We start from the raw sequence: 13500 nt of genomic DNA, 5'->3' as shown, positions 1-13500 counted from the left end.
GGGAAACAGAGGGGGAAAGAAAGATAATGCCCCTAAGCTCAGGGCGCTCACAGTGTAGTCAGGAATAAGAACTCCGGCACCAGGAAATATGCTCACGTAAGGAGTTCAGAAGCCAGTTTCTCTGAACTGACAGTTCTGTAAGTGTGGATTCGTATTATTTTGCTATAATACTCAAAACAAAAAAGTAAAGACACTGTCAAGCAAGCATTCAAACCCCAGCTCCCTGAAATGAAATTCTGAGATTTATCCCTCTCCCTATGTATTTAAGACATATATATATCTTACATATGTACACACATATATGTAACTGTATATCTATGTATGTCTTCAAACTTCGTGTAAACATTCCATACTTCATGCCATTTTACAAAGTGATTTTTTTTTTTTTTTTTGCGCAACACTAGGTTTTTGAAATTTATCCAGATGCATTTTCACTGCTCTGTAGTATTCTACATAAACACTCTGTCGTGTATATTCAGTTTCCTGTTGATGGACACATGGATGATTTCCAGTTTTTCCCTAATAAGCGCAATGTTAAAATGAATTCTAGAAGTCAACTGCAGAACTGAAAGATACGCACATCTGAAGGTTTTTAGACATTGCCGAATTGCTCTTCAACTGTGACTGTACCCATTTATACTTCCACCAGCAGCCTATGAGAGTTTCTGTTTATTCTTTTTATTTACTCTATGTCTAAATACTTGATAGTATCCCTTTTTAATTGCTGCCAGTCTGAGGGATGTGAGATGGTATCTCATTTAGTTAGAATTTTCACTTCCTGGATTATTAACAAAGTTGCTATTCTGGATTTCCTTTTCTCTGACTTGACTTCTTTTATTCTTTGCATATTTTTCTATTTCTTTATTTATTGCTTTCCTATTTTCTTTACAGGATTTCTTTACAAATCATAGATACTAACTTCTGTCAGTTTTCTGAGTAGCAAATTTCCTTGCCCTAGTCTGAAGCTTGTCTTCAGTTCTTTTTTTTTTTTTTTCTTCTTTTATTTTTTTTCAGTTTTTTTAGACGTCTTTTTGAATGGCAATTGTCCAACTAAAGCAGGTGAAATGTTACTCATTCCCTTTATGATTTATTTTTGCATCCTTTTTAAGAAATCATTGTCTGTCCAAATGTCATAAAGATCTGTCTAATGTCTTCTAAAAGTTTCAAAGATTAGTTCTTAGGTTATTTATTTTGGGGTATGGAAGTAGGAACCTAATTTTATGTTTTTCCATGTGGATAACAAATTTTCCAAGCATCACTTATTTTTAAAAGTAATTTTTCTCCCACTGATTTGAAACCCCAGCTGTTTGTGTGTCTTTTCCATATGTGCGTGGGTCTCTTTCTGGGCTCTCTCTTCTGCATTGCCACCCCACTCTCTAATTACTATTCCTTCGTAATACCACTAAGTCTTGTTATTTTGTAGATTAAGTCTTCCTTCCACCCTACTGCCTTGTGTTCTTTTCCAAAATTATCCAGCTCTTCATCTTCCATGTGAATTTTAAGATTAGCTCATCAAGTTCCTCACTCCCACCAAAAAAAAAAAAAAAATCTTCACTGGAATTTTGATTGCAATTTAATTGAATTTATGGATTATATAGGAGAATTGTATATTTAGGATATCAGCTTTTCTGATCCATGAACATATATGTCTCTTCATTTATTTTCAGTTCTTTTTATTCTTTCCACAATGCTTTGTAATTTCCTCCATAAAAAATTCATATCTTCTGTTAGATTAATCACTGGTTACCTCATACTTTGTCATATCATTATGAATGAGATCTTTGTTTCTTCTATAACATTTTCTAACTGTTCATTATTGATGAATAGAATGACTAGGAATTTTTCTGTTGTCCTCGTGTGCAGCAATATTGCTGGATTCATTCAATGTATCTAGTAGTTCCTCTATAAATTCTATGGAATTGTCTGTGTAGAAAATGATAGTTTACAGAAAAGAACACTTGGATCCCTTCCCTTCCAATACTTATGCCTCTTCCCCCACCCCACCCCTTATTGCATAGGTTGGTTTTTCTAAGGTGGAAAAGAAATACAGAGAACAAGTAGCCTTGTCTTACTACTGAGTTTAAAAGAATGCTTCTGAAATTGTGTCATGTGAATATGTCAGTGATTACTGGTGAATAAGCTTTATCACATTCAAATTTTTCTCTCTATTCACAATTTGGTAAATTTTACCATGAATGGATGGTAGAATTTTGTCAAATGTATTTTCTGCATCATTTTATTTTATTTTATTTTATTTTATTTTATTTTATTTTATGTATTATTCCATTTTTAAACTGGGGATTGAACCCAGTAGTTCCATACCACTGAGATATATCCCCATCCCTTTTTATTTATTTATTTATTTTTGGTCCTAGGGATTGAACCCAGGGGTGTTCAACCACTGAACAACACCCCCAGCCCTTTTTATAGTATTAGTTAGAGACAGTGTCTCACTGAGTTGCTGCTGAGTTGCTGAGGGTCTTGATAAATTGCTGAGGCTGGCTTTGAATTCTCAATCCTCCTGCCTCAGCCTTCTGAGCCGCTGGGATTACAGGTATACACACTTCCATACCTGGCCTTTTTATTTCTTTTTCTTTTTTTTTTTTTAAGTACAAAATGTGTCTTTAATTAAGTAAATTATTCGATGTTTACTGATAACCAAAAAAAAAAATTTTAGTGTCATTTTAGGCACTTGGTACACATGAGAAACAAAATTAAAAAGACATGATTCCTCCCAGAGAAGAACTACTCATCTCCTCCCTGTTAGTTAGACCATTTGGGTCAATAATGAATATTTTCAAGTTGAAAGCTTGTCCTCCACACTGAATTACTCTCCTCTTTTTTAGTAAAATAGTAGGGCTGTTTGCTTAAAAACCTCAACTCTTCTTATACATGTAAATAAGTTGCTTTGAAATGCACATATAAAATTATTCCCCCAAATATTTTGCATTATAAATTGAATATATATCAATACCATTCCCAACATGAAGTTCTCTACGTAATAATAGTTAAAGAAAGCAAAGGAGGTCTGAGCAAGAGTGGACTACAAAAGTTATTCTGTTAAGAGATAGAGCTGTCATTCAGGTACGAGGTCTATATTTTTGACATTATATATCAGTTCAATGACAATGTCAAGGAAAAATTGAACAAAATACATAATTTTACTTGAATTTCCTTTTATATATATCTATATAATTTTTAAATATTGACTCAGGGTCTCCCTAAGTTGCTGAGGCTAATAATCAAAATTATGATTCTCCTGCCTCAGCCTCCCAAATAGCTGGGGACTGAACCCAGGGCATTGAGCATGCTCAACAAGCACCCTACCACTGAGCTAAATCCTCAGACCTCGCTTTTAATTTTTTAATATAGTAAGTCACATTAGTAAATTTCCCTAAGTTAAATATTCTTACATTCTGGGCTAAACTCAAATCATAGACTATTTAACTCAATATGCTAGTTTGTTTGTTTGCTTGTTTGTTTGTTTTTGTGGTGCTGGGGATAGAACTCAGGGCCTTGTGCACGGGAGGCAAGCACTCTGCCAACTGAGCTACATCCCCAGCCCGCTAGTATTTTATTTATGATGTTATATCTAACTTCATAAGTGAGTGTAGCAGTTCTCTATTGTTGCATAATAATTATCTCAAAGCAGTAGATTAGAACAATAAATATTTATTATCTCTCAGTTTCCATGGGTCAGGAGTGTGAGAGCAACTTAGCTGCGTGGTTCTGTCTTGAAGTGTCTCATGAGGTTGCAGCCAAATTGTTAGCCAGTGTTGCTGTCATCTGAAGACTCCATTATGGCTGGAGGATCCAATTCTGAAATGGCTTGCTCATATGACTGACCAATTGGTGCTGACTGGTGGCAAAAAACTGTCCCTCACCCTGTGAACCTCTCTGTAGGGATGCCGGAAGGTGTTAATGACATGACATGGCAACCGGCTTCTTGCAGAGCAAGAAATCCAAAAGGGAAGACAGAAGTAGCAATGTCTTTTATAAACTGGCCTCCAGAGTCATACATTGTCACTTCTGTCATATCCTAATGGACACAGACCAGTCATGAATCAAGGGTATGACTCTCAGGAGGTAAGAGTCATTGGAAAGGGTCAAAAGTGAGATTTTTGATAATTTTCTTTTCTTGAATGGATGTGGTTTATTAAATACCAGGAACATATAAACCTCAAAAATTAATTTCCCTTCACAATAGCCTCAAAAAAAATAAAATAAAATACTTGGGAATCAATCCAACCAAAAAGTGAAAGATCTCTGTAATGAAAACTACAGAATATTAAAGAAAGAAATTGAAGAAGACCTTAGAAGATGGAAAGATCTCCCATGTTCTTGAATAGGCAGAAATAATATTATCAAAATGGCCATACTACAAAAGGCGCTATACAGATTTAACGCAATTCCAATTAAAATCCCAATGACATTTCTCATAGAAATAGAGAAAGCAATCATGAAATTCATCTGGAAGAACAAAAGACCCAGAATAGCCAAAGCAATCCTGGGCAGGAAGAGTGATGTAGGAAGTATCACAATAGAAGACCTTAAACTCTACTATAGAGCAATAGTAACAAAAATGGCATGGTATTGGCACCACAATAGACAGGTAGACCAATGGTACAGGATAGAAGACATGGAGACATAAGTACAGTAGCCTCATACTAGACAAAGGTGCCAAAAACTTACAATGGAGAAAAGATAACCTCTTCAACAAATGGTGCTGGCAAAACTGGAAATACATATGCAGTAAAATGAAATTAAACCCCTATCTCTCACACTGTACAAAACTCAATTCAAAATGGATCAAGGATCTAGGAATTAGACCTGAAACCCTTCACCAAATAGAAGAAAAAGTAGGCTTGAATCTCCATCACGTTGGCTTAGGACCAGACTTCCTTAACAAGACCCCCAAAGCGCAAGAAATAAAATCAAGAATCAATAAATGGGATAGATTCAAACTAAAAAGCTTTTTCTCAGCAAAGGAAACAATAATGTGAAAAGAGAGCCTACAGAGTGGGAAAAAATCTTTTCCACACATACTTCAGACAGAGCATTAATCTCCAAAGTTTATAAAGAACTTAAAAAATTTTACACCCAAAATACAAAGAACCCAATCAATAAATGGACTAAAGAACTGGGCAGACACTTCACAGAAGAAGATGTATAGGTGACCAACAAATATATGAGAAAGTGCTCCTCATCCCTAGTAAACAGAGAGATGCAAATTAAAACCACCCTAAGATTTCATCTAACTCCAATTAGAATAACTATTATCAAGAACACAGGCAATAAGTGTTGGCCTGGAGGTGGGGAAAAAGGCACACTCATACATTGCTGGTGGAGTTGCAAATTGGTGCAGCCACTCTGGAAAGCAGTATGGAGATTCCTCAGAAAACTTGCAATAGACCCACCATTTGACCCAGCTATCCCACTCCTCGGTTTATACCCAAAGGACTTAAAATCAGCATACTACAGTGACGCAGCCACATCAATGTTCATAGCAGCTCATTTCACAGTAGCTAGATTGTGGAACCAACCGAGGTGCCCTTCAGTTGATGAATGGATAAAGAAACTGTGGTATATATACACAATGGAATATTACTCAGCCATAAAAAAAGAATAAAATTATGTCATTTGCTGGTAAATGGATGAAGTTGGAAAATATCATGCTAAGTGAACTAGGCCAAGCTCAAAAAACCAAAGGTCGAATGTCATTGTATATTGGATGACAATATACAATGAGGGTGGGTGGCAGGGCTTGCGGGGAGAGAAAAATGAAAGAACTTTGGATGGTGTAGAGGAAAATGGGGTGGGAGGGGGTGGGGGATGGAAAGATAGTAGAATGAAACAGACAGTATTACCCTAGGTATATATATGATTACATGAATGGTGTGAATCCACATCGTGTACAACCATAGAAGTGAAAAGTTGTACCCCATTTGTGTAAAATGAGTCAAAATGCAGTCTGAAAAAATAAAAAAATTCAATAAAAAAATTAATTTCCCTGCTCTTCAATTCTCTGAAATAGTCCTTTGAAGTTTCAGTAAAAATCTTCCTCTAAAAGCAGTTTTTGGTGTGTGTGTGTGTGTGTGTGTGTGATTTAAGTTTGATGATTTATATGTTCTAGAAAGGTATGCATTTCCTATATGTTTTCAATTTCATTAACATGAAGTTGTTCTATCATTCTTTATTATTTTTAAAATTTTCAACTCCATTTGTAGTTATTCCTATTTTTTATTTCTATGTTGCTTATTGGCAACTTTTCCCTTTTTTTCCTTGATAAGTTGCATTTATCACCTGTTTTGTAAATTTGTTTTTTAAATGAACCATCTTTTAGTTTTGTTTCTTTCATTTTCTATTTCACTAACTTTCACTTCTTACTAATCTCTTCCTCCTATTTTCCTTAGGTTTACTTTAGCCCTTTGTATTGAATGAATAATTAATTTTAACTTTTTCTTGTTTGCAATAAATGCTTTAAAATTAGAATTGCTTTGTTTCATCATAGGGTTTTGATATGTAGTATTTTTGTTGTTCTTTATTTTTAAACATTTGGTGATCTCTATTGTGATACCTTTTTTAACTCATTTATTTAGGAGCAGCCCAAACAGGTCTAGATGTGTAGGAGATTTAATGTCATTTTTATTAAAAACTTCTAATTTACTTGTTTTGTGTTAGAGAATATCATTTACATGCTATTGACGGCCATTGACAGCTGGGTCTTTTGCCTAATATATAGTTAATATTTAAAATTCTTCAGTGCATACTTACTTTTGGAATATACTGAGAATACTAAACTAAGTGTTATAATGTTGTGATGAAAACCACACACACACACACACACACACACACACACACAAACATTTTTTGTTATTGTTTTGGTACCAGGGACTGAACCCAGGGGTGCTTAACCACTGCACAACATCCCCAGCCCTGTTTTATATTTTATTTAAAGATAGGGTGACAGGATCTCACTGATTTTCTTAGGGCCTTGCTAAGTTGCTGAGGCTGGCTTTGAGCCTGTGATCCGCCTGCCTCAGCCTCCTGAGCCGCTAGGATTATACCACCACGCCTGGTTGTACACTTATTATATTTTAACCTACTGAATATGTTGGTGTCACAGATGTGTTAAATCTCCTCATTTTTCTTTGTAATTCTACCAGAATTTTTTTTTTTTTTGGCGGTGCTGGGGAATAGAACCCAGGGCCTTGTGCTTGTGAGGCAAGCACTCTACCGACTGAGCTATCTCCCCAGCCCCTTCTACCAGTTTTTGCCCTACTGGTAGGAGCAGAGAGGTTCATGATTATCATATCTGCTTAGTGGACTGTTCTTTTTAGTACTGTGTAAGATCTTTTATTCCTTCACTATAAATATTCTTTGTCCTGATTTTATATGATATTAACATTGTCATATGAGATTTCTTTTGAATAATATTTGCACATTACATTTTTGTACATCATACTATCTTCGGCCTTTGTGTTTGGTTTTGTTCTACGTGTCTTATAAGCACTTGAATTAGCTCAAGTCCTATTATCCATTCTGGTCATCTCTGCATTTAACTGGTCAGTTTAATCTATTTGTATAAATAATGATTACTTATTTTTTACTTATTAATAGCATTTTATTTTTTGTTTAATAACCTTTTTCCTCTTTCTCCTTGCAAAATCTTTGCTGTTTTCTGAGAGAATTTTAAACTTTTCTATATTCTATTTTCTGTTGGTTTGGAAGCTAAATATTGTATTTTGATTCTTCAGCTTGACCTTAATTCTGAACTCTTAAATATAATTATAGTTTATTCCAAAATATTTTAAAGTTCTTCCATTTCTTCCTTTTTTCTTACATATCAAGGTCATTATTACTCTTCACTTGAACATTAAACAATCCAACAGATTGCTGTCCTATAGAAAGATAAAACACAATCCACACATGTGATTTATATTTTCTGGTAGCCACATTTTAAAAAGTAGAAAAAAAAGTGGATCCTGGGTTGTAGCTCAGTGGTAGATCACTTGCCTAGCATGGGTGAGGCACTGAGTTTGATCCTCAGCACCACATATAAATATGAATAAAAATAAAGGTCTATCAACATTTAAAAAAAATTTTAAGTAATGTTAATAATATATTTTAACTCAAAATATCTAAAATATTATCATTTTGACATGTATTCAATATTTTAAAACACAAATAAGATATTTTACACTCAGATGCATATTAAGTCTCAGAAATCCATTGTGTATCGGAATGAAATATAATACTTCCCATCTTCAACTTAGCACATTTCAATTGCTCAATGACCATCTGTGGCTAGTGGCTATTGAACAACGATGGTCTAGAGTTTTAGTTTTTCACTTGTTATTTAGAAAAAAAAAATAGTTGTAGATTTTATTACCCCAACTCCCTCCCAAATCTCTACTTCAGAACTGTCTAAAATGATTTAAGCATTACACTTGAAAAGAGTGGGAGAAAAAAGGACACCAACAAATCCCGGAAACTGAAAAGCAGATGGATGAGGAATAAGCAACTTAACACACCAGAAAAATCTCACCCCTAAGCCAACCATCCAGGAAACGCAGGAGCAAACTGACAAAGTGCACAGTCCTGAAAAGTCACAGAAACTGGGGGCACCAGAATAGCGAGGTGAGTGGGACTGAACACGGGAAGACTGAATTAAATCTGGATGAGAAGGACTGTCCCCACTGGGAAGACTGACCAACCCTGGGGAAAACACCTACATATTGACATTTGTGGGTTCATAGGAAAATAGTGTAGCCAGACTACCCTACAGAGAAACTCACCTGGGACAGAATCCAGCCCTGCACACAAAATCTTCAGGTGGCTTCCCAGTACTTTATCCAGAACACCAACAAGCAAGGATGTCTCAGTCTGCTCAGGCAGCTAAAGCAAAAAACATAAACTATAGAGCTTATAAATTCCAGAATTTATTCCTCACGGTTCTGAAGGCTGGAAAGTCCAAGATCAAGGCAGATTCAACATCTGGTGAGAGCCCACTTTCTGACTCGTAGACAACATCTTGCCATGTCCTCACATGGTGCAAGAAGTGAGGGCTCCCTCTTTGGTCTCTTTTATAAAAGCACTAATCCCACACATGAGGTGTCAACTCCCGTCACCTAACAGCTTCCTAAGGACCCCACCTCCCATCACCTTGGGTTGAGGATTTCAACATATAAGTTTTAAGGTGAAAGAAACATTTATTTAGGCCATAGCAAAGGATTACCAGACATCTGAGCATCCCATGTGAAAGAGACTAAGTGAACAAAACAGAAAAGGAGTTCTGAGGAAATTAAGACAATTGGGAAAAGAAGTAACTAATTTTTAATTTAAGGATTTTAATATCCTTAACGACATAAGCAGAGATATGTGAATAATAAAAACTTAGGAGAATAAACGAAAAACTTAGAAGACAGTTTGGAAATAAAGTCAAGGAATTTCTCTAGAGAGGGAAAGAGGTTGAAAACAGGAAGGAAAAGATAAGACCTTTAGATAATCAATCCAGAAAGTCTAATATCCAAAGAAAAGGAAATCTAGCAAGAGTAAATGGCAGGGAGAAAATACCAAAGAAATAATTCAAGAAAACTTCTAAGGAGAAAGGACATGACTTGCTAGATTAAAAGGGCCTCCACATTCCCAGGACAATGAATTTCAAAGTACCCTACAAAGGCATATTGTAATATAGAATAATAGGGATAAAAGAAAACCCAGGGCTGGGGTTGTGGCTCAGGGGTAGAGCGCTTGCCTGGTATGTGAGAGGCACCGCATTCATTCCTTAGCACCAGATAAAAATAAACGGAATAAAATAAAGGCATTTTGTCCATCTACAACTGCAAAAAAAAAAAAAAAAAAAAAAAAAAAAAAAAAAAAAAGAAAGAAAGAAAGAAAGTAAGCACTCCAAAGTTTCTCAGGAGGAAAAAAAAGAAAGAAAGAAATTCCATATTGGAATCTGGAATCAAAATAGTCATGGACCTCTAAATAGTAACACCAGAAGATAAAAGATAACAAAGGCCAGAATCCTCAAATTCTGAGAGAAAATTACTTCCAACCCAGAGTACAGCCTAAGCATAACTCAAGAATGATAGTACCATAGGCATTTTCAAAGATGAAGGGTTTCCAAAAAATGTACCTAGAATACAATTGTGTTTAAAAGGAGAAAGATGCAGAAAGGTGAATGTTTGATATATTGGCTCACTATGTAGGAAATGTTGCTTTTAATGTGATTTTACACAATAAAATCTTCCAGTCTGGAAGGACTCATGTATTTGTTTCCCCTAAAAAAGGTGGGGGAACCCAAAGGTCTTATGCACCCTGCTCAGGAAACCGCTGGAGAATATACTCCATGAAATGAGGGAATAAGCAAAGAGGAAGACACAGGACACAAAAGGTCAGCAAAGGGGATCCCCAAGGGACAGAGAGTGCCATCCCAGAAAGACAGCTGTACGGAAGGCCTAAGGAGCAGCGAGCCCTGAGGAGATGGGATGTCCCCGAGAAAAAGATGAAATTAATAGAATACCTGATAAGTTCAGACATACTTAGAGGAGATGAATTACTCACAGGAATAGAAATCCAAGCAAACAAACAAAATAGTAAACTATTATTACCATTATGAGGGGGTAGGGTGTTAGGACAAGAAAGTAAATGGAACCATATTACAACGCAAGGTGACACTGGGAATAGTATTTACATGGTAAATACTGATATAAGCACTGAATAACAAAATAGCTTAATATAACTACCTTGAAGGTAAGGAGAATTTTGGGAGAAAGGAAAATGATATAATCTACCACAAAAGGAAGTTAATCTATAATACCTAAAATTAAAAAGAAAATTATAAACAAGGTAGGTAGAAACATAAAGGCCAATTACAAAGTAACAACAAATGTAGTTGCTAAAAGGAAAAGTGTGGAAAGTATTTGCCTTTAGGTATTGGGCACTGGGTGGGGTAAAATGGCTATATTATCTCTGATGCAACAAATCACTCCACAAACTTATCAGCTTACCATAACAACAAACACTTGTTATCTCACAGTTTCTGTGAGTGAGGAATTTGGGAGCAGCATAGCTGGAGAATCTGACTCAGAACCTTCCTGAGGTTACTGTCAATATTCTGGTGAGGGTTGTAATCTACTGAAGTCTTTTGTTGTTGTTGTTGTTTGTTTGTTGTTCTTTTCGTATACATGACAATAGAGTGTGTTCTGATATATTATACATACATGGAGTGTATCTTATTCTAATTAGGATAAAGCCTTGACTGAGGCTAAAGGATCCACTTGCAAAGAGGTTCACCACCAAGCCTGGCAATTGGTGCTAGCCAATGGCACCAAGAGGCCTCAGTTCCTTGCCACTTGGACTCCTCTGTAGGGCTACCTGGGTGCCCTCACCACATGGACGTTGTCTTCTTCTAGAGTGAGTGATCCCAGAGAAAACCTGGCAGAAACGGCCGTGTCCTTCATCCCTCAACCTCAGATGTCACACACCACTATCTTCTGCAGCATCGTATAGGTTATGCAGACCAGTTCTACTCAGTATAGGAGGGTATGACACGGGGGCATGAGTTCTAGGAGGTGAGGATCGTTGGGGGACACACAAGAAGCTGGCTACCATGTTAACCTTGTAGAACTATTTGACTTTTTAAAATATGAGTATATATACCTTTAGTAAAAAGGGGGATTTGGGGACTAGGGGTGTAGCTCAATGGTACTTGCTTAGCACAGAAGAGGCCCTGGATTTGATACCCCACTGTGACAAAAAATAAAAGAGAGAAAGAGAGAATTTTAAAAAGAGTTTTTGTTCAATATGGCATATACACATAATGGAGTTTTATTCAGCCATAAAGAAGAATGAACTTATGCCATTTGCAGGAAAATGGATGAAACTTGTGTTAAGTGAAATAAACCAAACTCAGAAAGTCAAGAGTTATATATTTTCTCTTATATGTGGAAGCTGGAGAGAAAAAAAGGAAAATAAAGGCGGGGCAGGGGAGATCTCACGAAAATCAAAGGGGGATCAGAACAGTAAAAGAAAGGAGCAGGAGGCGGAGATGGGAGGGAAGTCCTGGGAAACGATATTGACCAAATTATATTGTGTGCACGTACAAATATGTAACAATGAATTCCATGATATGTGCAACTATAATGCACCAATTAAAATGGGGGGGGAAGTTTTTGTTAATAGTCAATGCTTATTTAGATAATCAACATTTTACCTTTTTTTTTTTTTTTTTTTTTTTTAGGGCATAGAACACTAAACACTTTTATTACATGAGCTAAGACAGAAGGGAGGAGGGCTCATTTGCCTTTCTGGGCTTTGATTTTCCTCAGCTAGAACGCCAATGCCCATCCTTCTAGCACACAGCCACCTGCGCGGCCACACTGTCCTGCTCTTGACGCAGTGCAGGCGAGCAGCTTGCCCTGCTGGACTTGCTCCTCCAGGACAGAGCTGACTTTCGCATTCTTCTTCCTTTCATCGTATTTCTTTTGAATTTTCTTTGATCGCTTTTTGTTTAAAATTTCTTCCTCCTCAGGAGTCAGCTTGGCCCCCTCCTTGCGGCCAGGGGCAGTGCGTGGTGGGATTCGTACCACGGTCCTTCCCTTGTGCTATCAATGAGCGCCGTGCGGTTCTTCATCAGGGTGGTGGTGTAGACCAGCTCATTCCTGGACGCATTGTAGACAACATCAATGATCCTTGTTTTGTAGTACAACACTCAGAACCCAGGAGAAGTTCCCCACATCCAGCCTCAAAACCTGGTACTTCTTGTTGCCTCCTCGCACTTGGACAGGGTGTTTGAGGCGGGCCAAGCTTAGTGTTGGCAGCACGATTTCCCAAATCATACTTCTGCTTCTTGTGGTAGGGTTTTCTCTCGCCCCAAGTCTTGTGGCGCTTGTGCCAGTTGTCCTGAGAGATGCCCATCACTCGGCGCCGGCTGGAAAGAGGAAATGCCCATCTTACAAATTTCTATGCTTAACATTGTGACTTGTTTCCTTTCTCTCTTTCTGTGTTCATTTTTCTTCTTGAAGTACATCGTATAATAATTCTTTCAATGAGGGTCTCTACTTTATAGGCATACTTTCTATGAAATGCCCCCTTTTATCTTATATTTTGACTAAGTTAGCTGGGTATAAAAGTTTAGTTGGCACTTTGGAGATATTATTCCATCATCCCTAGCCTCACTCCTTACTGAGGTCAGAAGCTACTTTTTAAGCAATCTGTGGGTTTTTCAGACCTATTGTAAGTTCTTCTTTGCATTTGGTATTCTGCAGTTTTCCAAGGAAATTTCTCAGCTATTTCTTCATGTATGACTTTACTGCCTTTCCCTTCATTCTTTTCCTCAAAAACTTCTGCTGGGCTGGGGTTGTGGCTCAGTGGTACAGTGCTTGCCTAAGCATGTGTGAAGCACTGGGTTCCGTTCTCAGCTCTGCATATAAATAAAGAAAATAAAGACCCATCAACAACTAAAAAATATATTTAAAAAAAAAACTTCTACTG

General features: G+C 36.8%; 1 pseudogene; it reads right to left on the bottom strand.

Annotated features, from left to right (window-relative positions):
• Positions 1-12302: 12302 nt before the first annotated feature.
• Positions 12303-12924, bottom strand: LOC124992308 (40S ribosomal protein S8-like; annotated as a pseudogene).
• Between the last annotated feature and the right edge of the window lie 576 nt (positions 12925-13500).

The sequence above is a fragment of the Sciurus carolinensis genome, chromosome 9, assembly GCF_902686445.1.
Source record: "Sciurus carolinensis chromosome 9, mSciCar1.2, whole genome shotgun sequence".
Lineage (NCBI taxonomy): Eukaryota > Metazoa > Chordata > Mammalia > Rodentia > Sciuridae > Sciurus > Sciurus carolinensis.
This window is presented reverse-complemented; position numbering and strand designations above follow the sequence as displayed.